This window comes from Carassius gibelio, chromosome B19 (assembly GCF_023724105.1).
Source record: "Carassius gibelio isolate Cgi1373 ecotype wild population from Czech Republic chromosome B19, carGib1.2-hapl.c, whole genome shotgun sequence".
NCBI lineage: Eukaryota > Metazoa > Chordata > Actinopteri > Cypriniformes > Cyprinidae > Carassius > Carassius gibelio.
In genome coordinates, this window is record NC_068414.1 from 919,874 (window position 1) to 932,682 (window position 12,809).

Sequence of the window (12,809 nt, forward strand, 5' to 3'; positions counted from 1 at the left end):
TTCAGATAGAGGCATGAGAAAGAGATTGCCTTGATTGGGCTTTTGGTTATTGGTGGGCCGAGGGGACTTTTTTGAGTTTTACTCCTCCGTTTTGGAGTGGGGGGGGGGGTGCTGACGAAACACATGTGGGCAGGCGTTGTCACCCTTGATGACCCTTGGCGAGCGTAGTAGTTTAACAGAGGCAGCGCACAGGCCCGAGCGTTTGGAGACACAGCTCGAGTTTCTCTTCATTGTCGCATAAATCTTTCGCCTTTTACTAAAGATTTCCGTGGAGGGGAACTTTTGCGAGTGACCTGTATTTTTGGGTGCTCTGCTCACTGCAGAGCTACATCGAAATGTCAAGAGCAGAATCAGTTTGACCGTCCGCCAGCATGCTGCGAGAGGGCTTGCCACTGGTCATCGTCTGAATGGGCACTCTCTGCGTTTGACCACTTCGTGTTTATTTAGCCGGATGGGAAGGCAGCGTTTTCTTGTACGTGACGGGATGCAAATTCTTGAAGGCTCTCTTTAGTGACGGGTCCGAACAAAGATCTCATCTGCTCCTCTAGCCCTATCGGCGACTCGTGCACTTCGAGCCTTCTTACTGACGGCGCAAGTTGCTGAATGCCTGCTGCGTTGGTGGTATAGTGGTGAGCATAGCTGCCTTCCAAGCAGTTGACCCGGGTTCGATTCCCGGCCAACGCATGTCCTTTGGCTCGGGCTGACGTCGAAGCAGAACTCCCTCTGTGACCTGTGCCTCCACCCAAAACTTTTGGATGGAATAATATCGGATGGACCCATCATTAGCTGAAGTCGCATAACACTTGCAACACTACCCGTAGCAGGGGTCATTGTTTGGACTCTTTTTTTTTTTTAAATTGCGCTTTAAACAAAAAGTATTGTGTCAATGCAACTGAACAACATTAATTAGGAACACAGTGCGTCAATAAAGCTGCTGACTTCCACCTGCGTTGGTGGTATAGTGGTGAGCATAGCTGCCTTCCAAGCAGTTGACCCGGGTTCGATTCCCGGCCAACGCATGTCCTTTGGCTCGGGCTGACGTCGAAGCAGAACTCCTTCTGTGACCTGCGACTCCAACCAAACATTTTGGATGGATCGTTCGGAAGACGAAAAGAACCAGCTCTCCCCGTCGGGGAATCGAACCCCGGTCTTCCGCGTGACAGGCGGAGATACTGTCCACTATACTAACGAGGAGCCGTGCATGCTGCCGTTTCTCCCCCAACCGATGGCACTGCACTGACATAACTAAACAATGCATGGCTTCTTCTGACGCAGACCCAGCCCTAGCACCATAAAATTTCTGATGGACCCATCATTAGCTGAAGTCGCATAACACTTGGAACACTACCCGTAGCAGGGGTCATTGTTTGGACTCTTTTTTTTTTTTTTTTTTTTTAAATTGCGCTTTAAACAAAAAGTATTGCGTCAATGCAACTGAACAACATTAATTAGGAACACAGTGCGTCAAAAAGCAAAATGACAGTTAAAGGCATTTCGTTATTGAACTCTTTGATGACATCATTCAGCTAAGTTCAGTTTTAAATAGTATCTGTGCAATAATTTGCAATCAAGTCAACGATATCTCTGTACATGAAGTGTCCCAAGCTCCGCCTGCCAGAGGCGACAGAGGCAAGAAACCAAAACTCGATCGGTGAAAAGATGGAGAAAAAACCCGGTGAGAAACCAGGCTCAGTCGGGGAGACAGTTCTCCCCTTGTCAGACGAAACCAGTAGATCAGCTCCAGGCTGCAGGAATGTCAGACTGTGCAGAAGAATCATCTGTTTCCTGTGGTCTTGTCCAGGTGGTCTTTACAGGGGATTTGTATCTGCGGCTCATCTAGTTGTCACGGTCTCCGCTGTGTTTCTGGGCCATAGAGGTCCTTTCTAGGTGTTGATCCACCATCTTCTCTGGATACGGACTGGATCCGGGTGACTGAAGCGGATACAGACTGGATCTGGTGGCTACGGTGACCTCGGAATAAGGGATTTCTTTAAAAGACTTTTTTTTTCATATAAGATTTTATCCAACTTTTCAGATAGAGGCATGAGAAAGAGATTGCCTTGATTGGGCTTTTGGTTATTGGTGGGCCGAGGGGACTTTTTTGAGTTTTACTCCTCCGTTTTGGAGTGGGGGGGGGGGGTGCTGACGAAACACATGTGGGCAGGCGTTGTCACCCTTGATGACCCTTGGCGAGCGTAGTAGTTTAACAGAGGCAGCGCACAGGCCCGAGCGTTTGGAGACACAGCTCGAGTTTCTCTTCATTGTCGCATAAATCTTTCGCCTTTTACTAAAGATTTCCGTGGAGGGGAACTTTTGCGAGTGACCTGTATTTTTGGGTGCTCTGCTCACTGCAGAGCTACATCGAAATGTCAAGAGCAGAATCAGTTTGACCGTCCGCCAGCATGCTGCGAGAGGGCTTGCCACTGGTCATCGTCTGAATGGGCACTCTCTGCGTTTGACCACTTCGTGTTTATTTAGCCGGATGGGAAGGCAGCGTTTTCTTGTACGTGACGGGATGCAAATTCTTGAAGGCTCTCTTTAGTGACGGGTCCGAACAAAGATCTCATCTGCTCCTCTAGCCCTATCGGCGACTCGTGCACTTCGAGCCTTCTTACTGACGGCGCAAGTTGCTGAATGCCTGCTGCGTTGGTGGTATAGTGGTGAGCATAGCTGCCTTCCAAGCAGTTGACCCGGGTTCGATTCCCGGCCAACGCATGTCCTTTGGCTCGGGCTGACGTCGAAGCAGAACTCCCTCTGTGACCTGTGCCTCCACCCAAAACTTTTGGATGGAATAATATCGGATGGACCCATCATTAGCTGAAGTCGCATAACACTTGCAACACTACCCGTAGCAGGGGTCATTGTTTGGACTCTTTTTTTTTTTTAAATTGCGCTTTAAACAAAAAGTATTGTGTCAATGCAACTGAACAACATTAATTAGGAACACAGTGCGTCAATAAAGCTGCTGACTTCCACCTGCGTTGGTGGTATAGTGGTGAGCATAGCTGCCTTCCAAGCAGTTGACCCGGGTTCGATTCCCGGCCAACGCATGTCCTTTGGCTCGGGCTGACGTCGAAGCAGAACTCCTTCTGTGACCTGCGACTCCAACCAAAAATTTTGGATGGATCGTTCGGAAGACGAAAAGAACCAGCTCTCCCCGTCGGGGAATCGAACCCCGGTCTTCCGCGTGACAGGCGGAGATACTGTCCACTATACTAACGAGGAGCCGTGCATGCTGCCGTTTCTCCCCCAACCGACGGCACTGCACTGACATAACTAAACAATGCATGGCTTCTTCTGACGCAGACCCAGCCCTAGCACCGTAAAATTTCTGATGGACCCATCATTAGCTGAAGTCGCATAACACTTGGAACACTACCCGTAGCAGGGGTCATTGTTTGGACTCTTTTTTTTTTTTTTTTTTTTTTTTAAATTGCGCTTTAAACAAAAAGTATTGCGTCAATGCAACTGAACAACATTAATTAGGAACACAGTGCGTCAAAAAGCAAAATGACAGTTAAAGGCATTTCGTTATTGAACTCTTTGATGACATCATTCAGCTAAGTTCAGTTTTAAATAGTATCTGTGCAATAATTTGCAATCAAGTCAACGATATCTCTGTACATGAAGTGTCCCAAGCTCCGCCTGCCAGAGGCGACAGAGGCAAGAAACCAAAACTCGATCGGTGAAAAGATGGAGAAAAAACCCGGTGAGAAACCAGGCTCAGTCGGGGAGACAGTTCTCCCCTTGTCAGACGAAACCAGTAGATCAGCTCCAGGCTGCAGGAATGTCAGACTGTGCAGAAGAATCATCTGTTTCCTGTGGTCTTGTCCAGGTGGTCTTTACAGGGGATTTGTATCTGCGGCTCATCTAGTTGTCACGGTCTCCGCTGTGTTTCTGGGCCATAGAGGTCCTTTCTAGGTGTTGATCCACCATCTTCTCTGGATACGGACTGGATCCGGGTGACTGAAGCGGATACAGACTGGATCTGGTGGCTACGGTGACCTCGGAATAAGGGATTTCTTTAAAAGACTTTTTTTTTCATATAAGATTTTATCCAACTTTTCAGATAGAGGCATGAGAAAGAGATTGCCTTGATTGGGCTTTTGGTTATTGGTGGGCCGAGGGGACTTTTTTGAGTTTTACTCCTCCGTTTTGGAGTGGGGGGGGGGGGTGCTGACGAAACACATGTGGGCAGGCGTTGTCACCCTTGATGACCCTTGGCGAGCGTAGTAGTTTAACAGAGGCAGCGCACAGGCCCGAGCGTTTGGAGACACAGCTCGAGTTTCTCTTCATTGTCGCATAAATCTTTCGCCTTTTACTAAAGATTTCCGTGGAGGGGAACTTTTGCGAGTGACCTGTATTTTTGGGTGCTCTGCTCACTGCAGAGCTACATCGAAATGTCAAGAGCAGAATCAGTTTGACCGTCCGCCAGCATGCTGCGAGAGGGCTTGCCACTGGTCATCGTCTGAATGGGCACTCTCTGCGTTTGACCACTTCGTGTTTATTTAGCCGGATGGGAAGGCAGCGTTTTCTTGTACGTGACGGGATGCAAATTCTTGAAGGCTCTCTTTAGTGACGGGTCCACACAAAGATCTCATCTGCTCCTCTAGCCCTATCGGCGACTCGTGCACTTCGAGCCTTCTTAGTGACGGCGCAAGTTGCTGAATGCCTGCTGCGTTGGTGGTATAGTGGTGAGCATAGCTGCCTTCCAAGCAGTTGACCCGGGTTCGATTCCCGGCCAACGCATGTCCTTTGGCTCAGGCTGACGTCGAAGCAGAACTCCCTCTGTGACCTGTGCCTCCACCCAAAACTCTTGGATGGAATAATAATCGGATGGACCCATCATTAGCTGAAGTCGCATAACACTTGCAACACTACCCGTAGCAGGGGTCATTGTTTGGACTCTTTTTTTTTTTTTTTTTTTTAAATTGCGCTTTAAACAAAAAGTATTGTGTCAATGCAACTGAACAACATTAATTAGGAACACAGTGCGTCAATAAAGCTGCTGACTTCCACCTGCGTTGGTGGTATAGTGGTGAGCATAGCTGCCTTCCAAGCAGTTGACCCGGGTTCGATTCCCGGCCAACGCATGTCCTTTGGCTCGGGCTGACGTCGAAGCAGAACTCCTTCTGTGACCTGCGACTCCAACCAAACATTTTGGATGGATCGTTCGGAAGACGAAAAGAACCAGCTCTCCCCGTCGGGGAATCGAACCCCGGTCTTCCGCGTGACAGGCGGAGATACTGTCCACTATACTAACGAGGAGCCGTGCATGCTGCCGTTTCTCCCCCAACCGATGGCACTGCACTGACATAACTAAACAATGCATGGCTTCTTCTGACGCAGACCCAGCCCTAGCACCATAAAATTTCTGATGGACCCATCATTAGCTGAAGTCGCATAACACTTGGAACACTACCCGTAGCAGGGGTCATTGTTTGGACTCTTTTTTTTTTTTTTTTTTTTTAAATTGCGCTTTAAACAAAAAGTATTGCGTCAATGCAACTGAACAACATTAATTAGGAACACAGTGCGTCAAAAAGCAAAATGACAGTTAAAGGCATTTCGTTATTGAACTCTTTGATGACATCATTCAGCTAAGTTCAGTTTTAAATAGTATCTGTGCAATAATTTGCAATCAAGTCAACGATATCTCTGTACATGAAGTGTCCCAAGCTCCGCCTGCCAGAGGCGACAGAGGCAAGAAACCAAAACTCGATCGGTGAAAAGATGGAGAAAAAACCCGGTGAGAAACCAGGCTCAGTCGGGGAGACAGTTCTCCCCTTGTCAGACGAAACCAGTAGATCAGCTCCAGGCTGCAGGAATGTCAGACTGTGCAGAAGAATCATCTGTTTCCTGTGGTCTTGTCCAGGTGGTCTTTACAGGGGATTTGTATCTGCGGCTCATCTAGTTGTCACGGTCTCCGCTGTGTTTCTGGGCCATAGAGGTCCTTTCTAGGTGTTGATCCACCATCTTCTCTGGATACGGACTGGATCCGGGTGACTGAAGCGGATACAGACTGGATCTGGTGGCTACGGTGACCTCGGAATAAGGGATTTCTTTAAAAGACTTTTTTTTTCATATAAGATTTTATCCAACTTTTCAGATAGAGGCATGAGAAAGAGATTGCCTTGATTGGGCTTTTGGTTATTGGTGGGCCGAGGGGACTTTTTTGAGTTTTACTCCTCCGTTTTGGAGTGGGGGGGGGGGTGCTGACGAAACACATGTGGGCAGGCGTTGTCACCCTTGATGACCCTTGGCGAGCGTAGTAGTTTAACAGAGGCAGCGCACAGGCCCGAGCGTTTGGAGACACAGCTCGAGTTTCTCTTCATTGTCGCATAAATCTTTCGCCTTTTACTAAAGATTTCCGTGGAGGGGAACTTTTGCGAGTGACCTGTATTTTTGGGTGCTCTGCTCACTGCAGAGCTACATCGAAATGTCAAGAGCAGAATCAGTTTGACCGTCCGCCAGCATGCTGCGAGAGGGCTTGCCACTGGTCATCGTCTGAATGGGCACTCTCTGCGTTTGACCACTTCGTGTTTATTTAGCCGGATGGGAAGGCAGCGTTTTCTTGTACGTGACGGGATGCAAATTCTTGAAGGCTCTCTTTAGTGACGGGTCCGAACAAAGATCTCATCTGCTCCTCTAGCCCTATCGGCGACTCGTGCACTTCGAGCCTTCTTACTGACGGCGCAAGTTGCTGAATGCCTGCTGCGTTGGTGGTATAGTGGTGAGCATAGCTGCCTTCCAAGCAGTTGACCCGGGTTCGATTCCCGGCCAACGCATGTCCTTTGGCTCGGGCTGACGTCGAAGCAGAACTCCCTCTGTGACCTGTGCCTCCACCCAAAACTTTTGGATGGAATAATATCGGATGGACCCATCATTAGCTGAAGTCGCATAACACTTGCAACACTACCCGTAGCAGGGGTCATTGTTTGGACTCTTTTTTTTTTTTAAATTGCGCTTTAAACAAAAAGTATTGTGTCAATGCAACTGAACAACATTAATTAGGAACACAGTGCGTCAATAAAGCTGCTGACTTCCACCTGCGTTGGTGGTATAGTGGTGAGCATAGCTGCCTTCCAAGCAGTTGACCCGGGTTCGATTCCCGGCCAACGCATGTCCTTTGGCTCGGGCTGACGTCGAAGCAGAACTCCTTCTGTGACCTGCGACTCCAACCAAAAATTTTGGATGGATCGTTCGGAAGACGAAAAGAACCAGCTCTCCCCGTCGGGGAATCGAACCCCGGTCTTCCGCGTGACAGGCGGAGATACTGTCCACTATACTAACGAGGAGCCGTGCATGCTGCCGTTTCTCCCCCAACCGACGGCACTGCACTGACATAACTAAACAATGCATGGCTTCTTCTGACGCAGACCCAGCCCTAGCACCGTAAAATTTCTGATGGACCCATCATTAGCTGAAGTCGCATAACACTTGGAACACTACCCGTAGCAGGGGTCATTGTTTGGACTCTTTTTTTTTTTTTTTTTTTTTTTTAAATTGCGCTTTAAACAAAAAGTATTGCGTCAATGCAACTGAACAACATTAATTAGGAACACAGTGCGTCAAAAAGCAAAATGACAGTTAAAGGCATTTCGTTATTGAACTCTTTGATGACATCATTCAGCTAAGTTCAGTTTTAAATAGTATCTGTGCAATAATTTGCAATCAAGTCAACGATATCTCTGTACATGAAGTGTCCCAAGCTCCGCCTGCCAGAGGCGACAGAGGCAAGAAACCAAAACTCGATCGGTGAAAAGATGGAGAAAAAACCCGGTGAGAAACCAGGCTCAGTCGGGGAGACAGTTCTCCCCTTGTCAGACGAAACCAGTAGATCAGCTCCAGGCTGCAGGAATGTCAGACTGTGCAGAAGAATCATCTGTTTCCTGTGGTCTTGTCCAGGTGGTCTTTACAGGGGATTTGTATCTGCGGCTCATCTAGTTGTCACGGTCTCCGCTGTGTTTCTGGGCCATAGAGGTCCTTTCTAGGTGTTGATCCACCATCTTCTCTGGATACGGACTGGATCCGGGTGACTGAAGCGGATACAGACTGGATCTGGTGGCTACGGTGACCTCGGAATAAGGGATTTCTTTAAAAGACTTTTTTTTTCATATAAGATTTTATCCAACTTTTCAGATAGAGGCATGAGAAAGAGATTGCCTTGATTGGGCTTTTGGTTATTGGTGGGCCGAGGGGACTTTTTTGAGTTTTACTCCTCCGTTTTGGAGTGGGGGGGGGGGGTGCTGACGAAACACATGTGGGCAGGCGTTGTCACCCTTGATGACCCTTGGCGAGCGTAGTAGTTTAACAGAGGCAGCGCACAGGCCCGAGCGTTTGGAGACACAGCTCGAGTTTCTCTTCATTGTCGCATAAATCTTTCGCCTTTTACTAAAGATTTCCGTGGAGGGGAACTTTTGCGAGTGACCTGTATTTTTGGGTGCTCTGCTCACTGCAGAGCTACATCGAAATGTCAAGAGCAGAATCAGTTTGACCGTCCGCCAGCATGCTGCGAGAGGGCTTGCCACTGGTCATCGTCTGAATGGGCACTCTCTGCGTTTGACCACTTCGTGTTTATTTAGCCGGATGGGAAGGCAGCGTTTTCTTGTACGTGACGGGATGCAAATTCTTGAAGGCTCTCTTTAGTGACGGGTCCACACAAAGATCTCATCTGCTCCTCTAGCCCTATCGGCGACTCGTGCACTTCGAGCCTTCTTAGTGACGGCGCAAGTTGCTGAATGCCTGCTGCGTTGGTGGTATAGTGGTGAGCATAGCTGCCTTCCAAGCAGTTGACCCGGGTTCGATTCCCGGCCAACGCATGTCCTTTGGCTCAGGCTGACGTCGAAGCAGAACTCCCTCTGTGACCTGTGCCTCCACCCAAAACTCTTGGATGGAATAATAATCGGATGGACCCATCATTAGCTGAAGTCGCATAACACTTGCAACACTACCCGTAGCAGGGGTCATTGTTTGGACTCTTTTTTTTTTTTTTTTTTTTAAATTGCGCTTTAAACAAAAAGTATTGTGTCAATGCAACTGAACAACATTAATTAGGAACACAGTGCGTCAATAAAGCTGCTGACTTCCACCTGCGTTGGTGGTATAGTGGTGAGCATAGCTGCCTTCCAAGCAGTTGACCCGGGTTCGATTCCCGGCCAACGCATGTCCTTTGGCTCGGGCTGACGTCGAAGCAGAACTCCTTCTGTGACCTGCGACTCCAACCAAACATTTTGGATGGATCGTTCGGAAGACGAAAAGAACCAGCTCTCCCCGTCGGGGAATCGAACCCCGGTCTTCCGCGTGACAGGCGGAGATACTGTCCACTATACTAACGAGGAGCCGTGCATGCTGCCGTTTCTCCCCCAACCGATGGCACTGCACTGACATAACTAAACAATGCATGGCTTCTTCTGACGCAGACCCAGCCCTAGCACCGTAAAATTTCTGATGGACCCATCATTAGCTGAAGTCGCATAACACTTGGAACACTACCCGTAGCAGGGGTCATTGTTTGGACTCTTTTTTTTTTTTTTTTTTTTTTAAATTGCGCTTTAAACAAAAAGTATTGCGTCAATGCAACTGAACAACATTAATTAGGAACACAGTGCGTCAAAAAGCAAAATGACAGTTAAAGGCATTTCGTTATTGAACTCTTTGATGACATCATTCAGCTAAGTTCAGTTTTAAATAGTATCTGTGCAATAATTTGCAATCAAGTCAACGATATCTCTGTACATGAAGTGTCCCAAGCTCCGCCTGCCAGAGGCGACAGAGGCAAGAAACCAAAACTCGATCGGTGAAAAGATGGAGAAAAAACCCGGTGAGAAACCAGGCTCAGTCGGGGAGACAGTTCTCCCCTTGTCAGACGAAACCAGTAGATCAGCTCCAGGCTGCAGGAATGTCAGACTGTGCAGAAGAATCATCTGTTTCCTGTGGTCTTGTCCAGGTGGTCTTTACAGGGGATTTGTATCTGCGGCTCATCTAGTTGTCACGGTCTCCGCTGTGTTTCTGGGCCATAGAGGTCCTTTCTAGGTGTTGATCCACCATCTTCTCTGGATACGGACTGGATCCGGGTGACTGAAGCGGATACAGACTGGATCTGGTGGCTACGGTGACCTCGGAATAAGGGATTTCTTTAAAAGACTTTTTTTTTCATATAAGATTTTATCCAACTTTTCAGATAGAGGCATGAGAAAGAGATTGCCTTGATTGGGCTTTTGGTTATTGGTGGGCCGAGGGGACTTTTTTGAGTTTTACTCCTCCGTTTTGGAGTGGGGGGGGGGGGGGGGGTGCTGAAGAAACACATGTGGGCAGGCGTTGTCACCCTTGATGACCCTTGGCGAGCGTAGTAGTTTAACAGAGGCAGCGCACAGGCCCGAGCGTTTGGAGACACAGCTCGAGTTTCTCTTCATTGTTGCATAAATCTTTCGCCTTTTACTAAAGATTTCCGTGGAGGGGAACTTTTGCGAGTGACCTGTATTTTTGGGTGCTCTGCTCACTGCAGAGCTACATCGAAATGTCAAGAGCAGAATCAGTTTGACCGTCCGCCAGCATGCTGCGAGAGGGCTTGCCACTGGTCATCGTCTGAATGGGCACTCTCTGCGTTTGACCACTTCGTGTTTATTTAGCCGGATGGGAAGGCAGCGTTTTCTTGTACGTGACGGGATGCAAATTCTTGAAGGCTCTCTTTAGTGACGGGTCCGAACAAAGATCTCATCTGCTCCTCTAGCCCTATCGGCGACTCGTGCACTTCGAGCCTTCTTACTGACGGCGCAAGTTGCTGAATGCCTGCTGCGTTGGTGGTATAGTGGTGAGCATAGCTGCCTTCCAAGCAGTTGACCCGGGTTCGATTCCCGGCCAACGCATGTCCTTTGGCTCGGGCTGACGTCGAAGCAGAACTCCCTCTGTGACCTGTGCCTCCACCCAAAACTTTTGGATGGAATAATATCGGATGGACCCATCATTAGCTGAAGTCGCATAACACTTGCAACACTACCCGTAGCAGGGGTCATTGTTTGGACTCTTTTTTTTTTTTTTTTTTTTAAATTGCGCTTTAAACAAAAAGTATTGTGTCAATGCAACTGAACAACATTAATTAGGAACACAGTGCGTCAATAAAGCTGCTGACTTCCACCTGTGTTGGTGGTATAGTGGTGAGCATAGCTGCCTTCCAAGCAGTTGACCCGGGTTCGATTCCCGGCCAACGCATGTCCTTTGGCTCGGGCTGACGTCGAAGCAGAACTCCTTCTGTGACCTGCGACTCCAACCAAAAATTTTGGATGGATCGTTCGGAAGACGAAAAGAACCAGCTCTCCCCGTCGGGGAATCGAACCCCGGTCTTCCGCGTGACAGGCGGAGATACTGTCCACTATACTAACGAGGAGCCGTGCATGCTGCCGTTTCTCCCCCAACCGACGGCACTGCACTGACATAACTAAACAATGCATGGCTTCTTCTGACGCAGACCCAGCCCTAGCACCGTAAAATTTCTGATGGACCCATCATTAGCTGAAGTCGCATAACACTTGGAACACTACCCGTAGCAGGGGTCATTGTTTGGACTCTTTTTTTTTTTTTTTTTTTTTTTAAATTGCGCTTTAAACAAAAAGTATTGCGTCAATGCAACTGAACAACATTAATTAGGAACACAGTGCGTCAAAAAGCAAAATGACAGTTAAAGGCATTTCGTTATTGAACTCTTTGATGACATCATTCAGCTAAGTTCAGTTTTAAATAGTATCTGTGCAATAATTTGCAATCAAGTCAACGATATCTCTGTACATGAAGTGTCCCAAGCTCCGCCTGCCAGAGGCGACAGAGGCAAGAAACCAAAACTCGATCGGTGAAAAGATGGAGAAAAAACCCGGTGAGAAACCAGGCTCAGTCGGGGAGACAGTTCTCCCCTTGTCAGACGAAACCAGTAGATCAGCTCCAGGCTGCAGGAATGTCAGACTGTGCAGAAGAATCATCTGTTTCCTGTGGTCTTGTCCAGGTGGTCTTTACAGGGGATTTGTATCTGCGGCTCATCTAGTTGTCACGGTCTCCGCTGTGTTTCTGGGCCATAGAGGTCCTTTCTAGGTGTTGATCCACCATCTTCTCTGGATACGGACTGGATCCGGGTGACTGAAGCGGATACAGACTGGATCTGGTGGCTACGGTGACCTCGGAATAAGGGATTTCTTTAAAAGACTTTTTTTTTCATATAAGATTTTATCCAACTTTTCAGATAGAGGCATGAGAAAGAGATTGCCTTGATTGGGCTTTTGGTTATTGGTGGGCCGAGGGGACTTTTTTGATTTTTACTCCTCCGTTTTGGAGTGGGGGGGGGGGGTGCTGACGAAACACATGTGGGCAGGCGTTGTCACCCTTGATGACCCTTGGCGAGAATAGTAGTAGTTTAACAGAGGCAGCGCACAGGCCCGAGCGTTTGGAGACACAGCTCGAATTTCTCTTCATTGTCGTATAAATCTTTCGCCTTTTACTAAAGATTTCCGTGGAGGGGAACTTTTTCGAGTGACCTGTATTTTTGGGTGCTCTGCTCACTGCAGAGCTACATCGAAATGTCAAGAGCAGAATCAGTTTGACCGTCCGCCAGCATGCTGCGAGAGGGCTTGCCACTGGTCATCGTCTGAATGGGCACTCTCTGCGCTTGACCACTTCGTGTTTATTTAGCCGGATGGGAAGGCAGCGTTTTCTTGTACGTGACGGGATGCAAATTCTTGAAGGCTCTCTTTAGTGACGGGTCCAAACAAAGATCTCATCTGCTCCTCTAGCCCTATCGGCGACTCGTGCACTTCGAGCCTTCT

General features: G+C 48.3%; 13 non-coding genes across 13 annotated transcripts; 7 read left to right on the plus strand and 6 right to left on the minus strand.

Moving 5' to 3' along the window:
• Positions 1-212: 212 nt before the first annotated feature.
• On the plus strand, positions 213-327 carry LOC127980242 (U5 spliceosomal RNA). Its single transcript, XR_008159276.1, has one exon. It is a non-coding gene; the product is annotated as a U5 spliceosomal RNA (small nuclear RNA).
• A 795-nt stretch (positions 328-1,122) lies between these two features.
• On the minus strand, positions 1,123-1,194 carry trnad-guc (transfer RNA aspartic acid (anticodon GUC)). The gene has a single exon. It is a non-coding gene; the product is annotated as a tRNA-Asp (tRNA).
• A 1,049-nt stretch (positions 1,195-2,243) lies between these two features.
• LOC127980243 (U5 spliceosomal RNA) lies at positions 2,244-2,358 on the plus strand. The gene has a single exon (XR_008159277.1). It is a non-coding gene; the product is annotated as a U5 spliceosomal RNA (small nuclear RNA).
• A 795-nt stretch (positions 2,359-3,153) lies between these two features.
• Positions 3,154-3,225, minus strand: trnad-guc (transfer RNA aspartic acid (anticodon GUC)). The gene has a single exon. It is a non-coding gene; the product is annotated as a tRNA-Asp (tRNA).
• Positions 3,226-4,277: 1,052 nt separating this feature from the next.
• Positions 4,278-4,392, plus strand: LOC127980244 (U5 spliceosomal RNA). Its single transcript, XR_008159278.1, has one exon. It is a non-coding gene; the product is annotated as a U5 spliceosomal RNA (small nuclear RNA).
• Positions 4,393-5,196: 804 nt separating this feature from the next.
• On the minus strand, positions 5,197-5,268 carry trnad-guc (transfer RNA aspartic acid (anticodon GUC)). The gene has a single exon. It is a non-coding gene; the product is annotated as a tRNA-Asp (tRNA).
• A 1,048-nt stretch (positions 5,269-6,316) lies between these two features.
• Positions 6,317-6,431, plus strand: LOC127980245 (U5 spliceosomal RNA). The gene has a single exon (XR_008159279.1). It is a non-coding gene; the product is annotated as a U5 spliceosomal RNA (small nuclear RNA).
• Positions 6,432-7,226: 795 nt separating this feature from the next.
• Positions 7,227-7,298, minus strand: trnad-guc (transfer RNA aspartic acid (anticodon GUC)). Its single transcript has one exon. It is a non-coding gene; the product is annotated as a tRNA-Asp (tRNA).
• A 1,052-nt stretch (positions 7,299-8,350) lies between these two features.
• Positions 8,351-8,465, plus strand: LOC127980247 (U5 spliceosomal RNA). The gene has a single exon (XR_008159281.1). It is a non-coding gene; the product is annotated as a U5 spliceosomal RNA (small nuclear RNA).
• Positions 8,466-9,269: 804 nt separating this feature from the next.
• Positions 9,270-9,341, minus strand: trnad-guc (transfer RNA aspartic acid (anticodon GUC)). The gene has a single exon. It is a non-coding gene; the product is annotated as a tRNA-Asp (tRNA).
• Positions 9,342-10,396: 1,055 nt separating this feature from the next.
• Positions 10,397-10,511, plus strand: LOC127980947 (U5 spliceosomal RNA). The gene has a single exon (XR_008159945.1). It is a non-coding gene; the product is annotated as a U5 spliceosomal RNA (small nuclear RNA).
• Positions 10,512-11,314: 803 nt separating this feature from the next.
• On the minus strand, positions 11,315-11,386 carry trnad-guc (transfer RNA aspartic acid (anticodon GUC)). Its single transcript has one exon. It is a non-coding gene; the product is annotated as a tRNA-Asp (tRNA).
• Positions 11,387-12,440: 1,054 nt separating this feature from the next.
• Positions 12,441-12,555, plus strand: LOC127980892 (U5 spliceosomal RNA). The gene has a single exon (XR_008159893.1). It is a non-coding gene; the product is annotated as a U5 spliceosomal RNA (small nuclear RNA).
• The last annotated feature ends 254 nt before the right edge of the window (positions 12,556-12,809 follow it).